We start from the raw sequence: 22,348 nt of genomic DNA, 5'->3' as shown, positions 1-22,348 counted from the left end.
TTATGTACAAAAAGTAATGATCTGTAATGCCTTGGAAGGTGAAATTCAATTCTCATTGAGTTTACTTTGTCAGTTTCTATTTTCTATGTGTCACTGGGGATACAGTGCACCAAACATCGTAGAAAATGAAAAGTTGATGGTCTTTGCCCTGAAGCCTACAATCTGAAAATAAAAACTTGAGACAGTAAGAGTCAAAATAGGAAAGCTGTAGCAAAATGAAGTAAACATTGTTAGATGTAAAGCAATAAGAAGGGAAAACAATATAGGGTAAACTTGGAAATAGAGACAAAAAAAAAAGTGTTTATTTAAGAATTGCCACTCTCTCAGGTTATATCCTGCTAGGTGATCTCTAAAAATCATAATAGTCTCAGATTTTTTTTTTCTTTTCTTTCTTTTTTTTTTTGGTTATAGAGATAGCTTCTTACATGGACTTTCTGAATCCTGCCTCAGTGTACACAGTAAAGCATTGCTAGAAAAACACAAATTTCTGAAGGCATTCCCTCACACCTGTAATCAGACCCACTGTGTTCTTTCTATTCCATTCAATGTAACCCCATCAACTAGTCTTTTAAAGTTCTCCATTGTGTGGATGGGCCTTTCCCAGTGGATCCATCCTTCCACGTCAATGCTCAGGCCAGATTCCCCTGGACCCACTTCTTGATTAAAGTGTTCTGTCTATTCCAACCCTAAATGTTACTAAAATCCAGATTAACACCTACCTCTTCTACGATCCTGACATTTGGCCGTTTTACAGATCTCAATTATGAAATTATATGAAAGCTTGCCTTGTCGATTGTCAGCTTTTATTTCTGTTGCTGCTTAATTAGAGAATATGCTGCTTGAAGAAGTCCATAGTGTATCACATGCCCTCATTTCCCAATATGCCCTAACTAGAGTACATCTATACTTGGTACTCAAAACCATTCCTGTATGATTAAATAAAAAATGAACCTTAAAGTTGCTAAGACCAGTTCCTCATTAATAAGTATATTATTAATATAGTTATTACATTAAGTATATTAGCTGTAGAGGATGAGTTAATAAAAGTATGACTTGTATATATTGAAACTTCCATTTATTATTGACTTTATTATTTTTTAAATACATGACAACAGTGGAATGCATTACAATCCTTATTACACATATAGAGCACAATTTTTTGTATCTCTGTATATGAAGTATGTTCACATCAATTTATGCTATTATACATGTACTTTTTTTGTATTACATTCTTAATACACATATATACCACAATTTTTTATCTCTCTGTTTGTATATAAGGTATGTTGACACCCAATTCAAGTCTTCATACATGTACTTTATGTAATGATGACCATCACATTCCACCATCCTTGATAATCCCCTTCCGCCTCCCTTTCCTTCCCAACCCTCTTCTCTATCTAGAATTAATCTAATCCTCTCATGCTCTCCCTCCCTACTCCACTATGAGCCACCCCACCCTTTAATTCAGAGAAAACATTCAGCATTTGTATTTTGGGGATTGGCTGGAATTCACTTAGCATTATCTTCTGTAATGCCATCCAATGCTATGATTTTATTCCTTTTGAATGCTGAGTGATATTCCATTGTGTATAAATGCCACATTTTTTTTATCCATTCATCTACTCAAGGACATCTAGGTTAGTTCTACAGTTTAGCTATTGTGAATTGTGCTGCTATAAACATTGATGTGACTGTGTCCCTGTAGTGTGCTGTTTTTAAGTCCTTTGGGTATAGTCCAAAAAGAAAAATAGCTGGGTCAAATGGTGGTTCCATTCCCAGATTTAGTTCCATTCCCAGAGTACTTTTGATTTGCATTTCTCTGATTGCTAGAGATGATGAGCATTTCTTCATATATTTATTGATTGATTTTATATCCTCTTCTGAGAAGTGTCTGTTCAGGTCCTTGGCCCATGTATTGATTGGGTTATTTGTTTTTTTTTTGGTGCTTAGCTTCTTGAGTTCTTTTTATACTCTAGATATTAGTGCTCTATCTGAAGTGTGAGGCATAAAAATTTGCTCCCAGGATGTAGGCTCTCTTGAACCTTCCATTATTAATTCTTTTAAAAAATCACTTTTCCCCTTATTTACTCCCAGTTTCTTTTTAACTAACTGGAAGGGGAAAAGATTCCTCTCCTTAGTTTCAGTTGATATAAAACAAGTGAGAATAGTATGTATTCTTTTAAATATACACAAATGCATATAATTTGAATAAACTAAAATATTTGAATATTAACAGCACTTTAGCATTATAATTACCACACCAATATTTCACACTGATCAAAATTTTTCTTTTCATAAATAAATTTCCTACCTTAGAAATAGTCATATTTATTTTCTGTGAGGTTAAACTACTTCACAAAAGAGATTAGTGAAAGACTCACTGAATTAATTATAACATCATACCTAGTGACTTTGCAGGTATTAATATTATTTTTGTATATAAAAGGAAATAACCACAATTCTAGTAGGTATGTCTTAAGCAGAAAATGTTGCAAAATGAGATGATGTTCAAACTCTGATCTCTCTGCCTCTGATGCTCTTTTTTTTCCCATTTTCTAATTTAACTTGCTGCGGATATGAGCTCAATATGTTAAAGTGATAATAAGGAATATCTCAGGGAATAGAAGAAGGTCTTATGTACAAAATTACTTATAGGCACCTGTTAGTATTTTTTCTTAGAGTGAATTAATGTTAATGAATAATATTAATATATACCTGGATCATACAAAGTATATGCTATATGTACTATATAAGTAGGTTAGATTCATTTCTAATTGGAATATATTTCTACAATAGTAATCACATTTTACAGATTACAATTCAAATCATTAGCTGGCTTTATCCAACTTCTTTGTTGCCATACACATAGTCACACTGCACCAGACCCAGCTCAAATTTCTTGCAGTTTTAAAAATATGACCTGATCGTCTTGTCAATCTCTTCACCTGTAACTCTCCTCTCTGCCAGGAAATCTTGCCATGTTCCTCCTAATTGCTCACTTCAAAGCTCTTCTCAAGAGTTTCCTTCTACTTGAAGCTGTCATGATATACTTAATCTAGTGTCCATCTCCTTTTCCTGGTCTTCTATGTTACCTGAGTTTTCTCTATCACTATCCTTCACAGCTGTAATACAGGTTATAGGATAGTGGTTTTAGTTATTTCTGTGAGTCTATTAACAAAGATAGTAGCTGATAGGCAATAGGTGCTCGAAGAAACATTGCTGCTATTTTTATTATTATTAGGGATGTGATGAATTTGAGAAAGAATGGAGATGCAAAGTTTCAGAAGCTTTAATTTTGAGAAGGAAGAGGTTTGGGAAACATCTGTTGAAAGAGTTGTAATAGATAACTGTGGAAGTTTGGGTATTTGTGAATTTTCTGGGGTGATGCTCTCAAAAAATGCTGTCTGGATGATAGAGAAAAGAGAGAGAGACTTTATACTTGTGCTATCTTTACATATGTATATAGCTCTGAAAATACACTAAGTCCTGAATGTGTAAACAGTCCATTTTAATGCCTACAGAATATGTATGATTTTTATTTGGGTATCATATTACTAATGATAATATGCAAAGGATAAGTTAATATCATTTTATAATAAGCTTAAAGGTTGAGAGGCCACGCCTAAGAAATATATTTCTCCTATTTAATGGCTGAAAAGAGAAGCAAATTAATCCAATGCAACAGACATTATTGATGAGTAGAAATAACAGGAATAAGATCTATCAACACTCCCTCTTTTCCACCTAGTATCTTGCTTCTTAACTCATTCAACAGTGTGTTGAATTAATAACCACAGAGAATCTGTCTATACCCAAATTCAATGCTACATTTCAAATAACTTACAATAAATACTTTTTTCTGGTAACTAATGACATTCTAGTTGAAAAATAGACCTTTATTGAGTATACAATATTTACATCAATGAGTCCATACAATTTTTCCGACATTATTTCATATTTTAATTGTCAGATTTACTGTCTAGATTTTATTTTTTCTTCAAGTGTATAAATGCATTTTGTATGGAATATTACTGGATAATTAACATTTATACTTATTTAAATAAGTATGATATTATTCAATTACTTTTTCTATAAATATGGCTTATTTCCATAGGTAAATCCAGTAAGACTGTGTTATCGATCCTCTAATTGTGTTTATTTTTATGATTTTAATAACAATGTCACCAAGAATTGAAACACTTTGAAGAGAAATTTCAAAAGTCCAGCACATTTTCAACATCTGCATGCACACATTCTCCATCTTTGTCCTAATATTTAATTTCTTTCACTGTGTTCTAGATCCTTTTCATTTTCAAGTTCTCAAGGATATGTCCCTAGCAATTTTTGTCTCTTATAACTACAATTTAAAAGAAATTAGATTATTCTAGTCATCAAGCTCATTACATAGAGTACCTGATTAATCACCCTGCTTTTAAAACAATAAAATTTTCCAATCCTTGATATTACCCCATTTCACACCATTGACTCTCCATAAGAGACCTGCTAACTCTGATTGTTCTCTTTCTAGTCTCTTGTAAGCCCAAATCAGGTTTTCAAAATCCATTTCTGCAAGAAAACTGTTTTCCTAAAGATCACTAACACTATTCTTGTTGATAAATCATACAGTCAATTATCAATAAATTTCTTACATGACACATTAGCCATGTTTCATATATTTGATACCATTGATAGACATTCTTGAAATGGTTCTCATGATACTATTTTGCATTAGTTTTCAATTAGCTCACATATCTTCTTCTGGTTCCTTATATCTCTCCAAACACCACAATATGTTAGTCCATGGTCCCTTCTCTTTAAAAAATTTCCTGATTATGTCAGGAAAAAGATGAGTTTAATGGTTTTAAATAGTATAGAAATTGATGATTTACAATTTACCTATCTATTTATTTACTTATTTTCAGTTCCAAGGATAGAATTCATGGCCTTGCTCATCCTAGGCAAGAACTCTACATGAGTCACACTTCTAGCCCTGTAATTAATATTTATATCTCTAGCGTTATGTCAAACAAACATCTTAAACCCAATACATCCAAAATTCAACTCCTATTTTTTGCCATCCTGTGCTACCACAGCCTCCCAATCTCTGTTGTTGATGACTTCAACTTTCCTGTTGCTCAGTGAGAAAAATTCTAGTAATTCTAGATACTATTGTTTCTCTCACCTACCATATTCTTGGATTTCTGCAACTTATCTTCATCTTTTAAACTCTTAATCTCTTACCTCTCCCCTAAACCATGATTCTGCCACTTTTAGATTGCTGCAATAACTGCTAGGCTTTCTACTCCTGCTGCCTATCTGCTCTTAAACATTGATGATATTGACATGGGGCAAGTCCTGTCTCTTCTCCAATCAAAAACAACAACTCCATTTCTTTTAAATTTCAAAGATCATGTCATGAGTACCTTGCAAGCTGTGAAATGAAATGTGTTCCCTACCGCAAATTTTTATGTTGAAGCTCTAATCCCAAAGTGATGACATTTGGAGATGAGACCCCCTAATACTTAATTAGGTTTAGATAAAGTCAAATCAGTGAGGACTGCATGACAGGATTAGTGTCTCAAAAAAGAGATACCATAAAGTTTGCCTCTTGCTTTCTCTGTCATGTGAGAATACAATGCAATCAGAAGTATCAGCAAAACAGGAAGAGAGCACTCACCAGAACTCCAAGCAGGCAGGTGCTCCAATCTTGGACTGCTTTCTAGCCTCCAGAATTGTGAAAACATAACAGTTTTCTTATTGCCATGCATTCTACCATGTTTTGTTATAGCAGCTATAGCTGATCTATATCTCTTTTAACTTTTTGAATTATTTTTTTTTAATCTCCTTTACTCTAGACAGAACCTTCTTTCTCTTTCTAACACCACCAGGCAAAAGCCTGCCTTAGCTTCTAATTCTACTTTCTCTGCCTGGAAGAATCTTTCAGAAGACATACACTTGCCCAAAGATTTTACTTTACTCAAATTGTTGTTCCATTTACATTTTCTCCATAAAGAAAATCCTTCTTGCCCTGTTTGCATTAGCTACCACATCTATAACCAGAAGTCCACAGACTTCTCAATCACCTCTGTTTTGTTTAAATTTTTCATAGAAATTGATCACAAGATATAATTTACTGACTAGATTTAGTATTAAATGCTATTCTCTGCCTGTGAAGCTGTAAGCCTCTCAAGGACAGGACATTTCTGCCTTTATCTTCTCTATTAATTCACCTCTAAGGTAATTTTTTTACAATTAGTTTGAAACTTGTAAATAGTTTTATACTATCTACACATTTTTCTTGAGGACTGATAATGTTCATTTTTATTATGATAATTATTATTGAACAAATTATTATTGAACAAATTTCACAATTTTTCAATTTAAATATTTGAAATAAGTTTTTTATTTTTTGTCCTGTTAATTAAAAACTTTTGTAAGGTACTGGTTTATTTATTTTTTTTTTGCATAAAACATATGTTTTCAGTTGTATTTGTTTTGAATATTGAATTTGTTTTTTCCTTATATGCCTATCTACAAAAGTCATGCATTATGCACAAGGCCCTGGGTTCAATCCCCAGCACCACAAAAAAAAAAAAATAAAGATCTATAATTACCATTATAAAATCCTCTAAAATATATCACAATTTAAAGCATTTAGTATATATGTGTCATGCTAACATAAATATCTCAATTCTTAATCTTATATTCTAATGATAATATTTCACATATCCAGTGACTTCAAATCCACAATGTTTTCCACTCCAAATAGTATTATTCATTTTTGACTCTCTTCCAAGTCTGCATTAATAACTCAATGCTATCCAATGAGGTAGCTAGTGACATAGTATTACTAATATTCAGCAGGGTCACTATTTAAATGATATCCATGCCACCCATAGTGGTATCTTAGAATATATAAATTTCGACCTTTGCATTTTTCCTTTATATCAAGATGTTTCACTGAAACCTCCATATATGGTCTGTGTAAAATTTATCCTTTCTTTAATGTGTTGCAAAAGTTTTTATCTCAAGTTAGGACATGCAAAATAACTTCAAAAGCAAATGCAAGTTTTTAATATTCATCCCCCTTTATTCACTTCAAACATAATATACCTTTTTTTCTGTTTCATCATTACTTTTTAAAATTCTAGACCACTACAAAAACTGTAAACTTTTTGTTAGTACAGTTAATTTCTTTCATTTCTGTTTCTTTGAACAGATTCTCCCCCTCCCCCTTTTTCTTTTCCTTTGCATATTTTCTTTGCATTATGAGAACAAGTTGAAATGGTTTCAACCACAGTCTGCCCTTCTGTGGTCTCTAGTCCCTGCCTAAGAAGGGAATTAGGCACTTAGAGAAGAACATTAACACCTGCAGTGCATGCATAATGCTCAAAATAGGACCCAAGTGACTGACAAAAGTATATATCTGATGCAAAAGATACTTACCAGGTTTTACTTTGGTACCAGGGGATAAGAAAAAAACAAAAGGATAAGACAGTATCCTGGGACATCATCTGTTTCACCCCCCTGCCTTCAGGCTGGCAAACACGGATGTAATCTAGGATAGATCATCTTCTAATTATCATTCTGAGAATCAGTATTCATTTTTTCTTCTCTTTAAATTTATACAAATCCGCTATTAAGATGCTGCTCATTTCCTGAGGTTTCCTGGGTAGAATGTTTGTGTTTGATGATTTTTCTGCTGCTTGAAAGTGTTCACATGGCAAGGATAAACATATTGCACTACTCACTATTTTAAATTTAAATAAGATTATTAGTCTAGTAACCAAAGATAAACTAAGGGAGGCAACCCAAAATTATAACAAAGCCTTTAGTAGAAATCAAGAGATTCAATACAGTTGCCTTTGGAGCCTTACATTACATTTTCTTCCTTTGTAAGCAAGGTCTTAAAATAATGTCTGCATTAACTACCTCATTGGGTTGTTCTAGGATTAAACAAACTGATGCGTGTGACAGTGCCAAGAAATCTACAGGGTGCTGTTTAATTTCAAGGCCTTTAATCACTACCTTTTCTTGCCACTCACAGAATTTTGTTTACATAGCTATTTTAGCACTCAGGAAATTGTTTCTTTGTATGAAATATCTCTGTTCTGTTTCTCATCAAGGTTGTCAACTGGCAAAGAGCAGATGCTCTGGTTTATTGTCATATCCCCTGAATGTTAAAAAGTACAGAGTCATAGTTGTAATAACTGATAAATAAATGTGGAATAAGTAAGTAAATTAAATATGTGTATTTCATTTCCAATGATTTACATAATTAATGAGTAACCATGTTAAGTTAGAAACAGAAAAAAAAGTCACAATGAAAACAGTTCAATTGTATATAGCCAGATTTCAAACTTGGTGGCTGATGACAGAAATTGATTCTCTCATAGTTCCACAGCCTACAAGTCTGAAATAGAATAAGACTGCATTCTCTCTGAAAGATCTAGGGGAAAACCTGACTTTTGTATCTTCTACCTTCTAGTATACCTGGGCAGGGAGCCATTTTACTCTAATCTCTGTCTGCATTCTCACATCACTTTCTCTTTATTATGTCTCTTTTTCTTTAGCTCTACCATATTAAGACACTTTTCATGGCATTTAGAGCACACTCTTATTAGACAGGATATGACAGAAAATAAATATTCCTTTATTTGAGGAAAATGTGCACCATTTCCTAAAGTGGGGGAAGGGTTTAAAAATAGCTGGAAGGGATGGGGTACTGTAGCTAACTGTCAGTGTTCCTAGGCTAACAACATCAGGAAATATCACTAACACCTAGCCTCAAGGAATAGGCAGGGAGAATTTCTTAGAATCTGAGAGCAAGCTCAATGGAGAAGGCTTTTTGAATACATTTTGACAGAGCAATGTAATAATGCCACAGTGCTGTAGTAAATGGGGATCCAGGGAAGTAAAAGTGTTAGTCAACTTCCCATTGCTGTGACAAAATACCTGAGAAAAAACACCTTCGAGATGAAAATATTTATTTTGACTCACAATTCCAGAGGTTTTAGTTCTTCTTCAGCTGGCTCCACTGCTTTGGACCTGAGGTGAGGCTGAATATCATGGCAAAAGGGCATGACAGAGCAAACATCCCACCTCTGGATGACTAGCAAGCAAAGAATGGGGCTGGGAATAGTCTCTAAGTGTGGTGAGCCGCTTCTGCCGTTTCTGCAGATTATGGTCGCCATTACAAGATGACGCTGGCTCCGCTGTGGTCTGTGACAAACAACTCCTTATCTGGGAGAGTTGGCACATGATTTTTCACCACCCTGTACACCACCCTGTGAGAAAGCTCCACGCGGCAGCTTTGCATTGGGGCTTGGGATGCTTTATTAAGGCTGGGAGGGGCATCCAAGAGAGAGAAGAAGAAATATCAAGGGCCTGAATAAACTGCTGAAAGAAGATTCCTGAGTTGCGTCTTCCTTGCGGGCAAGGGGTCGCGACAAGTGGTGCCGAGACCCGGGAACCAGAACTTTCAGCAGTCAGGGGTGGTGCACCGGTTAGTCCCAGGTAAGTGGGATCCGCGATCAAAGCGGGGTTAGTCCCTGGTAAGTGGGATCCGCGACCAAAGCGGGGTAGCTCCTCTGTAAACACAGAGAGAGCCTTACATTTTATTGCAGCTGCACTGTGTACTTTCGCTTTTGTTTTCTGTGTTTCTTTTGTTGTGTCATTTCGCTTTTGTTTTTTGTGCTTCTTTTGTTGTTGTGACGACAGGGACGCTCCCCTGTAAAAGGAAGAGAGCGGGGAATTCATAGAACGGAACGCTCCCCTGTAAAAGGAAGAGAGCGGGGACTTTTGTACTTTCACTTTCTTTATAGCTCTAAAAACATTATGGGCGTTGCTTCTTCAAGCCCAATTTTGTTGGCCCTAGATGGGTTGTTACATTCAAAAGGACTTAAGATAAAGCAGAGTACTTTGCAGATGTTTTTAAGAGAAGCTGATATAGCGGCTCCTTGGTTTGCTTTTTCAGGGAGTCTTACGGTTCCCAGCTGGGACAAATTAGGGAAAGATCTAGATTTCGCTCATGAGCAAGGTACCTTGCAGGGTGGCATTATACCACTTTGGAAGTTAGTTAGAGGATGTATAACAGATGGTAAATGCCAGGAAGCTGTGAGTGAGGGTCAAGCTATTCTTGAGCAACTGCATGAGGAAAAATCTGAAGGATCATGTAGTGGAGTGGCAGAGAGTATTAAAAGTAACAGTAGTGAGAAGGCAAAAGAGCCTGAAGATAAAAATAGGAGAAGGCTCTACCCAGACTTGACCGAATTAAAAACGCCTGAGAACACAAGCGACTCAGAGAGTTCTGAGGACCTTGATATATTGTTACAACAACTACATAAGATAAAAATGAAAAAGAAGAAAAAGGAGACACAGGGCACGCAGGCCTACTGTAAGAAGGGGAAGGGAGTTAACATCGGTCAACAAAACTCTGAGAAGGAGGAGGTAGAATATCTAGAAGAAGATATGGTGCGGATTGCCCCACCTCCATATGTGGGGGGGAGCCAAGGTTCCAGGAGATCTTTTCATGCACAAGTTTGGAGGACAGTTAATACAGATATGGGACTTGCATACCCTGTATTTCAGGACAATAACAGGGGAAGATATCATGAGCCTTTAGACTTTAAGATAATTAAAACCTTGGCAGAATCTGTCCGCACTTATGGCATAGATGCCGCTTTCACTCTCACTCAGGTGGAGGGACTTACTAGATTTTGCATGACTCCCTCAGATTGGGCTAGTCTAGTCCGCGCTTGTGTTTCCCCAGGGAAATATTAGGAGTCCAAAGTTGGCTGTTTAATGTTTCTGGCAGTACCCAAGACTCGGAGCGAGGTAGGAGGCTTAAAATTTCTGCAAATAATTCACAATTATCTAATGCTACATTAACCTCCGCAGCAGTCTGTCTCCAATCTCCGTTCCTGTTTCTTTTGGCTAATGTTACATTACAGGGGATGCTTAATTGTTCTAATATTACCTGTTATTTGTCTGAGTGTTGGAATGGCTCCTGGACTATGGCAATGGTTATGAAATTTCCAACCTTTGTCCCGATCCCAGTTACTGCAGATCCAGAATCCTTTCCTATTGTTGAACTGATTAGAGCCCGTAGAGATTTTGGAATTACGGCAGCTATAGTGACAGCTGTGGTGGTGTCTGCTGCTGCAGCAGTTACAGCTGGAGTAGCCATGGCCAGCCAGGTTCAAACTGCTGCCACTATTAATCAGGTTATTCGACAAACATCCACCATACTTGAATCTCAAAATTCAATTAATCAACATATTTTGTCAGGGATTTTAGCTGCCAACCAAAGAATAGATTTACTCCAAGCTCAGGTAGAAGAATTGGCCGACTTGGTGCTTTTGGGTTGTGTTGATCAACGTGCACATTTATGTATAACCTCTGTCAGATTTTTTGATTCCAGAAATGCCTCCCACATCATCGGGGAGTATCCGTCCGAAACCTGGTCCATGGAAGCAGAAAACATGATCCAGTCTCAACTAACCCAGATAGCTGTCTTGAACAGTACCCGTGTCTATCCCGTGACTTTGGGTCAATTCACCGATTGGATATCTTCTGCTTTTTCCTTATTCAAAGAGTGGGTGGGAGTAGGCATTTTTGGTGCAATGTGTTGCTTCAGTGTTGTACTTTGTTTGTGGCTTCTCTGTCGCCTTAAAACTCGCCATGCACAAGAAAAGGCTATGATCATACAAGCTCTTGCAGCTTTAGAAAATGGCAACTCGCCTCAAGTCTGGCTTGCGCATCTTAAACAGTAAACCTTTGACATGGTCGTTACACCCCAAGTTATTATAACATTGCACTGGGATCGACATGACTTTCCTTGTTATTCTCTTAGTGTTGGAAAGCCCTTGCACTCTGCCGGTATTACTGCCATTGCACGCAGATGGGTTTCCACACTAGTACTTTTCTATCGCCTTGAAGTTCGTGCCTTTCTTTCAGGGTGCTGTCAACTTGTTTGTCATTATAAACAGCCACAGTTCAGCCTCAGCTATCCCCCTTCGTCCACCATTGTCACGATACAGGATGCGAGGCAAGGCACTGCACTTGAGTGATCCTTGACGTGGACCTCAAGGAGAGCATGTCCTATTGCATGCGGGTTAGACGCGTCCACGCCCCGCCCCACGAAAAAAGGCGTTGGCTGATATGGCCTCAGGTCTGGGGAAGGCGCCTCCTTAGGACTGAGTCATACTATGCAGCCACTTCTGCACAGTGGGATAGGACCTCTACTCTCGCCTGTATTGTTTTAAGAAAACAGAAAAGGGGGAACTGTGGTGAGCCGCTTCTGCCGTTTCTGCAGATTATGGTCGCCATTACAAGATGACGCTGGCTCCGCTGTGGTCTGTGACAAACAACTCCTTATCTGGGAGAGTTGGCACATGATTTTTCACCACCCTGTACACCACCCTGTGAGAAAGCTCCACGCGGCAGCTTTGCATTGGGGCTTGGGATGCTTTATTAAGGCTGGGAGGGGCATCCAAGAGAGAGAAGAAGAAATATCAAGGGCCTGAATAAACTGCTGAAAGAAGATTCCTGAGTTGCGTCTTCCTTGAGGGCAAGGGGTCGCGACATCTAAGTGTATGCTCCCAAAGACCCATATCTTTAAACTGGCTCACACCTCCTACGGCTTCTAGTTCTTCCCAATAATCCATTTAACTTCATAGTTGATTCACTGATGGGATCCGAGTCCTCAAAATCCAATCACTTTTCAAAATCTCCACCTCTGAAGATTACTGTGTTGTACCAAGACTTCAGGGGAGACATTCCAGATCCAACCACAACAGTGCATATCCTGATTTCACACTCTTTCTAAAGAACTTCTGTTCTATTGCCTCACAATGATTGCCAATTCGGATCATACTGGCCATCCTCCCATAACACAAGCATCAAAGAGGATAAGAGCTGATGGGGGCCAAGTTCAGGTATCCACCCACACAATATTTTGGAATGAACTTCTGTATTTTTTCTCTACTTTATTTATCATATTATTGCATATAACCTTTCCATGTAAACACAGCTCTCTTGAGCAGAGAACTTCTTGTTTGAATACATTTATGAAATCGTCTAATACAGTATTGGGACCTCTTTTCATCAAGTTGTTTATTACTCTCTAGTATTGTAATTAGTTTCAACCAGGGCCAAGCAGCAGGTAAATAATTATCTTTTAAAAGGGGGATAAACATCATTTGCAAAGAATAACTGTTTCCAAAAACTATGAACACTACAGAGTAACTTCTGACATTATTCTGGAGGCTCCTGGCTCCGTGTGCGTCTTTGTAGCTGACACTGTAAATATCACAGAGTACACAGGAATTTATGCTAACCACTTCCGAAATATCATTTTATTGTGTGATTTGACATCTGTGTCCCAAAATTATATCCAGTTTAAGGATATGACTTTATCAAAATACAAATAATTTCCCTTCTTGAGATATCACCTCAGGTTAGATTTAATCATTTCTTCCACTTTGTCTTGAACAGCCCATCATAGTAGACCATATGTCTCCTCAAATTGAGAAATCATTTCTCTCCTGACAAGTACATTAAATCATCAATACAATTTATCACTGTACAAGTGGCGACTGTCATGATCTTTCTGGACATATTGCACCTCTTCATGCAATAGTAATATCATTAAAGTAGAATTCACCTATGACTAAGACAATACAACAAAGTTACACTGAATTTTTTTCCCCAGTAACTACAAACTCTTCTTTAACTGTTTTGAAGTAGAGTGGGAAAAGCCAGCAATAAGAACATTAGAACAATGTATTTTTCTCCTCCAACCACTTAACTTTTAGTTCTTTCATTATTAAATCATAGATTCTAGAAGCCAATCTCTCAGGATAATATTCCAGCTCTACCCCTTATATGCTGTGTGACTTTGGACAAATTGTTTAACCTGTCTGTGCTACATTTTCTTTTATCAGTGAAGTGAGTTTTATGAGCCCTTACCTTATATTTTTGTTGTGAGCATTCAAAGATAAATAAAGCACAAAATGAAGTATTTGAAAATATAAAGGACTATCTATGTTTAGCATTATTTTATACTTTCAATTTTTCTATTTATTCTTTCGGTCATTAAAAGTCATTTCATGATGTCTCCCTGAGAACTAACATTATTTCAAATTTCTTACTGCTTTCGGTGTTTGTAAAAAGAATCAGAGTTTCCTGTTAAGTCTGCCCTCTTAATCCTTAGAAAAGGGCTGATACCCCATATATCAGCAAGATTTAGCATTTAGTCATAATTTACATACCACCATATTATAGTAATCACCATATCACTCAGAACAAATCTCACGCTTCACATTTTAAACTTTTCCTTCATCTTTGACCTTTTACAACTTTTGCCTAGTGTCTGTTCAAGGTTACAACAGCTCCTTGTTTCATGGTTTAGAACTAAAGGCATAAACCACATAACCAAGAAGTCTATTCCTCAGTATTTGTGCAAATTCTGTTGTCTCAATATTCTCCCGAGCAATCATATGAAATTCTAATATAATCAATAAATGAGACCCCTATGAGATAAAAGTATAGTCTTTATGCTCCCCTGAGAATTCAGCTTGACATGATATATCTTAACGGCTGAGTCACAGGAGATAATCAGTCCAATCAACCATAACATTTTTTGCTGTCCTACAAAACCTTTTATTTACTCCAGAATTTTTTCACTGAAATTTGCCTTAAATGGATTTTATTTTCCTTAGAAATCTGTCTAAACTATATTATAGAAATCAATACAGTCAAAATATGTGATAGAAACAACATTCTTCATAAGAAATAAAGGTACCAGGTTCTGAAACTTAAAAATCCTCATCTGCTCCAAAAATCAATAATCTAAGAGTCATATCTGATCTCCTGGATGCTCAAATAAGCCATTTGTATATAAGTCTTATACAAATGTCCCTCAACTTATGATGAGATTACATTCCAATAACTGTTACATCCCAATAATTTATGATGAAATTATATCCCCACAACTGTAACTGCTGTGATTTAATATGCATTTCATACGATGCCAAAAAATTCACTAGAAAAGATTCCAAGAAAAAGGGGAAGCTTTATTAAAAAAAAAAATCGCAAACAAGAACAGGGCAGCCTTGGTACAAAATGAAAGTGCCCAGAAGGAACAAAGGGAGTTATATAGAGAAAAAGTTCCCACACTGTTCCCACTCTGATTGGATTTTGCAAATGATGAATGGAAACATGCTCAATCCTGATTGGTCAGCATTATGTAAATCAGGGATGCAGCTATGCCCATTCCTAATAGGTCAATATTTACGTAGGACTGTAGGTTGTAGTTTCTTGGTCAAATCCAGTCACCAAATGAGACTTTCAGGGTCTGTTCATCTTGTAGTTGGAGCAGGAGCAGATCTCTGTAAGGGTTCAAATTCAGTTTGTGTTTCTCGAAGGATCAGACAGTATATGTGTGAATCGACAAGCACGAAAGACCGTCAGGTTTCATTCTGCCAGATAGCCACTTGGGACCAACCATTCTAGGAGATTCAGCTTTTCTTAAAGTCCACAATGCCTAACCTCTCCAGAAGACTATGGATTAGCAATTTAGTACACTGTGGACTATCTGTGGTCTTGCCTCATGAAAATATGGTTGAATGAGAACTTCAATTTGCTGCCACTGCCCTACCTTATAAGAGGGGATTATATCACTTATCTTAGGAAAAGATAAAAATTCAGAACTTGAAGTATATGTTTCCACAGAATCCATATATTTCACACCATGGTAAAGTTGAAAATTTCAAGTCAAATCATGGTGAGTTGGATTATACATAAGGCTAGAGTTGTTGTAGCACACAACTAGATTGGCAGTAGGCTATGTAGCTCAAATATATAAGGGTGGTAATTTATCAATATGGCCACAGAGTGAGGATGGGCACTGACCACTCAAGTCTGAACACATTCTTCATTTGTTATCTACATCCTCCTCAGGCTAATGAAGCTCAGCATACCCTGTTCTTGAACTCAGAGCTTTAGAATTAGAACAAGGATCACATATCTAAATGTCTTCAAGCTAACAGTCCCCTAGGCAACCTACATGTCCTTTATTTATTGCTCACATTTTAAAATTAAATGTAAAATTTTGAGTCTATGAGAGATGAAAAATTATCAAATTTTTGTAATAAAGCATTTATACCATCATTTCTTAAAGTTTGCTATAAAGTGGAAAGTCATTATTGTTCAATAATTTTGGATATGACTTTTGCACTTGGGGTGTTCAGTGACTAAAAATTGAATTGAATGTGGCATGACAAACTTGATGAAGAGATCATTGGTAGTAAATATGGAAACCAGTTACAGACTACCTATGTGAAATAAATGTCTTGCTTCCTCTAACCATGTTTAAACTCCACATCAGGATTTTGATGGGGTAAGGGGTGGGGGTATTGGGGATTGAACCCTGGACTATTTAACCACTTAGACACATCCCCAGACATTCTTTTTGTTTTTTGTTTTATTTTTGAGACAGGGTTTCACTAATTTACCAAGGGCCTCACTGAGTTGTTGATGCTGGCTTGGAACTTGCAATCCTCCTGTTTTAGCCTCCCAAACTGCTGGTATTACAGACATGTGACACCATGCCTGGAAACATTAGTATTTTTGTATTCATAGATGTCTCTCTTTTTTCTCTTTCCTCAGAGAAAGGTGGGTTGAGAGCTGCAGGGATTAAAATGGTAGAATTATCTGAAAAGGGATAAATAATAAAGCACAAAAATTGGAAATTGGCTGAAGCACAGATTTTAAAATCACCAAGAACAGCACTGGGGCAGGGCAGGGAGTACTAAGTGAAAGAGTTAGGAGAGAAGAAGAAATGATAACCTCCTGGCTTCTTGTCCCTTTCCCCACTTAAGCTAGAAAGTAAGCAGAGTTAAAGTAAGGTCTCAGCCAGTTTTCCTTGTTTTGCTGAATTTTCCTATATGTGTGTTTTTCTGTGTGTATAGAAATCACCTATGATAGCTACTTCATAATCATCTCTTAAGTGAATGGATAAGACAACAAAATAGTAGAGAAAAAGAAGATTTTGAAGATTCGAGGATCAATGTAGTTAAGGAAACAGAACTCTCCTGCAAAGGGTGGAGTTGCTAATACAAGAAATTCTCATTTGTTCCTAAAACAAATATTATTAAATTTGGTGAAGCTATGTTACTAAGTTAAGCACTATATTATTACACACATATAACACTTCACATACAAGAGCTCAAAGTAGCAGTGCTGTAAAAATTAAATGAAAATTATCACCTTGATGAAGTTTAAAAAGTTTTCTGTTTCAAATGGATTAATAACTTCTTAAGGACAGCAATAATACCTCATTTATCTCTGCTCCTTAGCATAAGATTACCTGATTCTCATGCACAGTAAGCATGCATTCATTAATTTAATTGAGCTAAATTCTAAGAAACTTTCTCAGCAAAACTGACATCCTTCCAGATCCAATAAGGCCTGTCCTAATCCCTGAAAGAAAAGAATACTATCTGTATTACTTTGTTAAATCTTCTGTAAAACACGTAACAGTAGGAAAATCCTTCTCTGGTTTTAAAGAACCACAGCATCGACACTAATTTGATTTGTTAAATGTTTTCTTTTATATAATCCCATCATTTGAAGCATGCACTGCAAATCTGTCTTGTCAGACAGCTTTTTGCCACCCACTGCCTGTCAGCCTCTCAGAAGATGGTGTGGCTTTGCCAGAGAAAGAGCATTTACACCTCTGATGATTCAATCAACTACTTCAGAAAAGCACCACTTCTAACGGGGCACAGCTTCCACATAATGAGAGCCCTGTACTCTATTCCCCTGGGCTATAATTTGATTTCTGTTGATAAAATATTATCTATAGAGAAAGGGAGGAATAGAACACCAGGCAATGGAAGCAGACACAAGTATTTTAAACAAAGAAATAATACCTGGATGTTAGGGAATACATAGAAACGTGCGACATTAAAATATGATGATTCTTCCATCCAAATATAATTAAGCGATTCATAAGAGAAGGTAGCCTAATTACAATTACATAGAGAAGTGGTAAGAATAAAACTGAGTTTAAAATCACATATCATACTTGCTAAATAAAAAAAAAATTTTCCAACTTTATTAAGGGTTTTATTAACAAGAAACTAAAATGTTCATTACTCCTTAGCATAGTAGACATGAGCCCCCATGTAGTTGAAACTGAAATTTAACTAAATTTTTAAAAAATTAAATTTAAATTAAATTTCATTTAAAATTCAAGAACTCAGTCACATTAACTTCATTTTAAGTGTCCAATAACCATATGTGACTGTGGCTATATATTGGACAGTAAAGATTTAAAACTTCTTCATCAGTGCAGAAAGTACTATTGAATATTGAGCTCTAAGCATTTTGCTTCCCAGTGGCTGCTGCTCCAGATTTCATCCAAATACCAAACTATTGAGCGCTTCTTCATGTTCTTTCTACCTAACATGTGTGACATTCATTCAGAATTTCATTTAAAAATTATAATTACAACCATTTTCAGAATGATTTTTTAAAAATTTTATTTAAGTTTATCTAAATATCCCAGCAACTTCTTAACTTTGTTTCCTTTACTCTCAGAATATTCTCACAATTCTGCTTGCACATTATCTCGTCAGCATTAGTTAATTCTTTAAGATGTTGAAAGATTGGTTTTCTAGAGCTACATTAACAAAGCAAAAAAACTAAGTGGCTTAAAGTAATAGAAATGTATAGTTTCACTGTTCTGGAAGCTACAGTTCCAAAATCAAAGTGTAATCTTCACCGTGCGTCCTCTCAATCTACAGAGAAGAATCTATGGCACACCTTTTCCTACTTCTACTGGTTGTCAGCAAACCTTGGCATTCATTAGCTTACAGCGCCAACACTTCAGTGCCTCCCTGTTTTCACATGACCTTTCCCCCTCTCTTATTAGTGTCTCTTCAACTCTTGCAAGAATACTGAGTTATAGTGAATTAAGGGCTCCTCCTACTTGAGAGTGGCATCATCTTAAATCATTCTGTAAACAATGATCCTATTTCCAAATGAATTTATGTTCTGAGATACCTGAGATTGCCATATTTGGGGGGTGAAATTAATCCATAAGAGTTCCATACAAAATTTCATATAGACTTTTATACTTACATATAAATTTCTTTTACCCAGGATTACATCACAAAATAAGAATATGAAAGTCTGCATCATAAATAAGGCTTCTATTACTGGAAAATATATGGTTTATTCACTACATTTATAAATATTTGCAGTAATATAAATATAGTATTATCAATAAAAATAGAAATTTTATAAATTCCTTACTTTGAAATAATCATAGTTCACTGGAGGTTCACTTTATGTAGTAAGGCCCTGTGTACTATTTACTAAGCCTCCATTAAAGTTGACATATAGTCCAATATCAAATCCTGGGAGTTATTATATTCAAAATACAGAATTTATTCATGTTTTAACAGTTACACATGAACTCATGGGTGTGTGTGCATGTATGTGTTCATGTATGCATGTGCATGTATATAGTTGTATGTAATTTTATTACATATTCACATGTTCAGCAGTTTGACTGCACTGTCATAAAAGTCCCCTGTGTTACCTTTTTATGACTCCAGCTACTCCACCCTCCATCCCAGAAACCACTGTTTCATCACTATTTCTATAATTTTATAATTTGGGGAATGTTATATAAGCGCGATCAGGCAGTACATAGTGTTTTGTGGTTAGTATCCTTTACTCAGCATAATTTTCATGATGTTCATATAAATTGTATATGTCAATATACAAATGTTCCTTTTTATTGCTGAGGAATATTCCATGATATGGAAGTTCCAATATGTGTTTTAACCATTCTCAATTAAATCACATTTTAAAATTTCTCACTTTTGTCAATTATGAATAAAATTGCAGTGAACATTCATGTGTATGTTTCCACATGTAAAAAGCTTTCACTTCTCTGGAATGCATACCAAATGTTCAATTCCTGGGTCATAAGTTAAGATTATTGTTAGTTCTGAAAGGAAGTATCATGCTCTTTTCCAGTTTACCATAACATTTTTTATTCAAACTAGTAATGTGATTTCCTGAGGTTTAACAAATCTTTGCTAGCAATTGTCATTATCACTACTCATAACAGAGACATTCTAATAATTGTATACTGATTTCTTATTTTGCTTTTAATTTGTTTTTCTGAAGGCTACTGATGCTGAAAAATTTTTTTCATGTGTTTAATTTTCATTCTCATATCATTTTCAGTGAAATGCCTGTTCAGGTCTTTGCTGGTTTCCTGATTGTACTAATTGTTTAATTTAATAACATTGAATTTAAGTATTTTACAAATTCTACATGGTTCTCTGTCAAATGTGGGAATTGAACATATTTTTTTCTTGGTCTAAGGATAATTCTGTCCTCTAAATAAATAGGGTCAGATGAACAGGTTCCCTCTCTGCTGGGAGCCATTAGCCAACTAGGTATGACAATTTCCTTGCCAGCGTACCCCATGTTGCTTAGTGGAAGGACTCGTGGAAATAGGACATTTTGCAGTGACATTGCATGTAGGTGACCTTGCTCAAGGACCAAGGCGGATCCGGGTTTAGGGTGTTCCCGGTTTAGGATGATCCGGGTTTAGGGCATTCCCGGTTTAGGACTATCCGGGTTTAGGGTGGTTCCAGGTTTAAGGTTATTCCTGCTGGGAATAGGGCGTATCCTGCTGCCTGAGTTCCCCTTGAGTTCTCAAGGGATTCAGACAGTATTTTTTGGGAGACAGAAGCTCAGTGGGGGTGGATTTGGGCAGAGAACGGCTGGTGTGAGTTGGGGAATAAAGAGTTGCTGTTTGAATCTACAAGCTGTGTGGTGGCTCGTGATTTTGTGCCCAGCCAGACTGCGGCACCTCTCCTCTACTTTCTGGGAGATATTATGCAATCATGGTACTAATTCTTCCAATGTTTGTGAGGTATTTATAGTCTGGAATCTTCTTTCTTGCAACTTTTAAATCATAAATTCATTTTGTTCAGAGGTCATAGAATTATTCAGAATGTCTATTTTATCTGAGTTGAGCTTCTTGTGTGTGAATTTTGAGGAATTTGTATATTTCTTCTAAGTTGTTATGATTGTGAAGTTGTTTATAGTGCTTTTTGAAAATATTTTAATAACTACAGGATCCATTATATGTTTTGTTTTTGATATTGCTGATTTATGTCTTTTCTTTTTTACCTTTCTCAAATTTGTTAGAGATTTATCAATTCTATATTTATTGAGGAATCAATTTTTGGCATTGATTTTACTCACTTGCCTATTTTCAATTTCATTTCTTTATGCTCTATTTATTTTATTATTTCTACATAGTGTTTATTTTGCTCTTTTAAGAAATTATGGAGATGGGTGTTTAGATTCTTAATTTGATAATTTTTCCTCTATTCATGTATAATTTCTATTTGTGGACTGTATTACCTGTTCTTGAAATTTTGTGTATTTTATTTTTATATGCATCATATTTTTAAAATTTTCCTGAGACTTAGTTCTTTCACAGGTTGCTCACAAGTATATTATTTAATTTAATTAGTGATTTCTCTGGTGTTTCTCTGCTATGATTCTCTAGTTTGATTCACAATGATGAAATATTGAAAATATTCAATATATGAAAAATTTTATCAGGTAATATTTGTAAATAGCATCTCTGTGGATCATGTTTTCATTTTCTTCATGTTATCCTTTGCAGCAATAAATATTTTTATTTAAATGAAAGAAATTTTATTTAATTACTTTTTTCTTTTGATGTTTTTGCACTTGGTATCATGAAAATAGTACTTAATTCAAGTTCAAAAAGATTTACTGATGTATTCTTTACTAAAATTTCAACTCCTTTAATATGTTAATATCTGTTTTATTACCCAGAATACTTAATCTCAGTACATATTTCATGCATCTTAGTACATATTTTTTGCTGTTGTTAGGTGGATTGTTCTATGTCAATGAGAATAGGTTGGTTTGTGGTATTGGCTAGTGTTCCTGTGCTCTTTCTGATTTTCTCTTTAGAAGTTTAAATATTGCTTAGAATAAACTATTGAATTTTCCATATTTTATTTGTATACTTGAAAATTTCTTTCTTTTTATTCATGTTTTAATTTTTTATAAGGTTATATTGAAATATAATTCACATGGCATAAAATTCAGCCATGTGAGGATATAATTAATTTGTTTTAGCACATAGTAGAGATGTGTAACTCTTTTCAGAATCGATGAAAAAACATTTCATCACTCGTAAAATAAGTTCACATTCATTAGCAGTCACTTTTTTCCAAATCTTCCCTCAAATCCCATCCATTCTCTTCAT

Source organism: Marmota monax, unplaced genomic scaffold (genome assembly GCF_021218885.2).
Source record: "Marmota monax isolate L192 unplaced genomic scaffold, Marmota_monax_Labrador192_F-V1.1 WCK01_AAM20220418_F8-fsc00002, whole genome shotgun sequence".
Lineage (NCBI taxonomy): Eukaryota > Metazoa > Chordata > Mammalia > Rodentia > Sciuridae > Marmota > Marmota monax.
The sequence above is the reverse complement of the archived record's forward strand: the minus strand, read 5'-3'. Positions refer to the sequence as shown.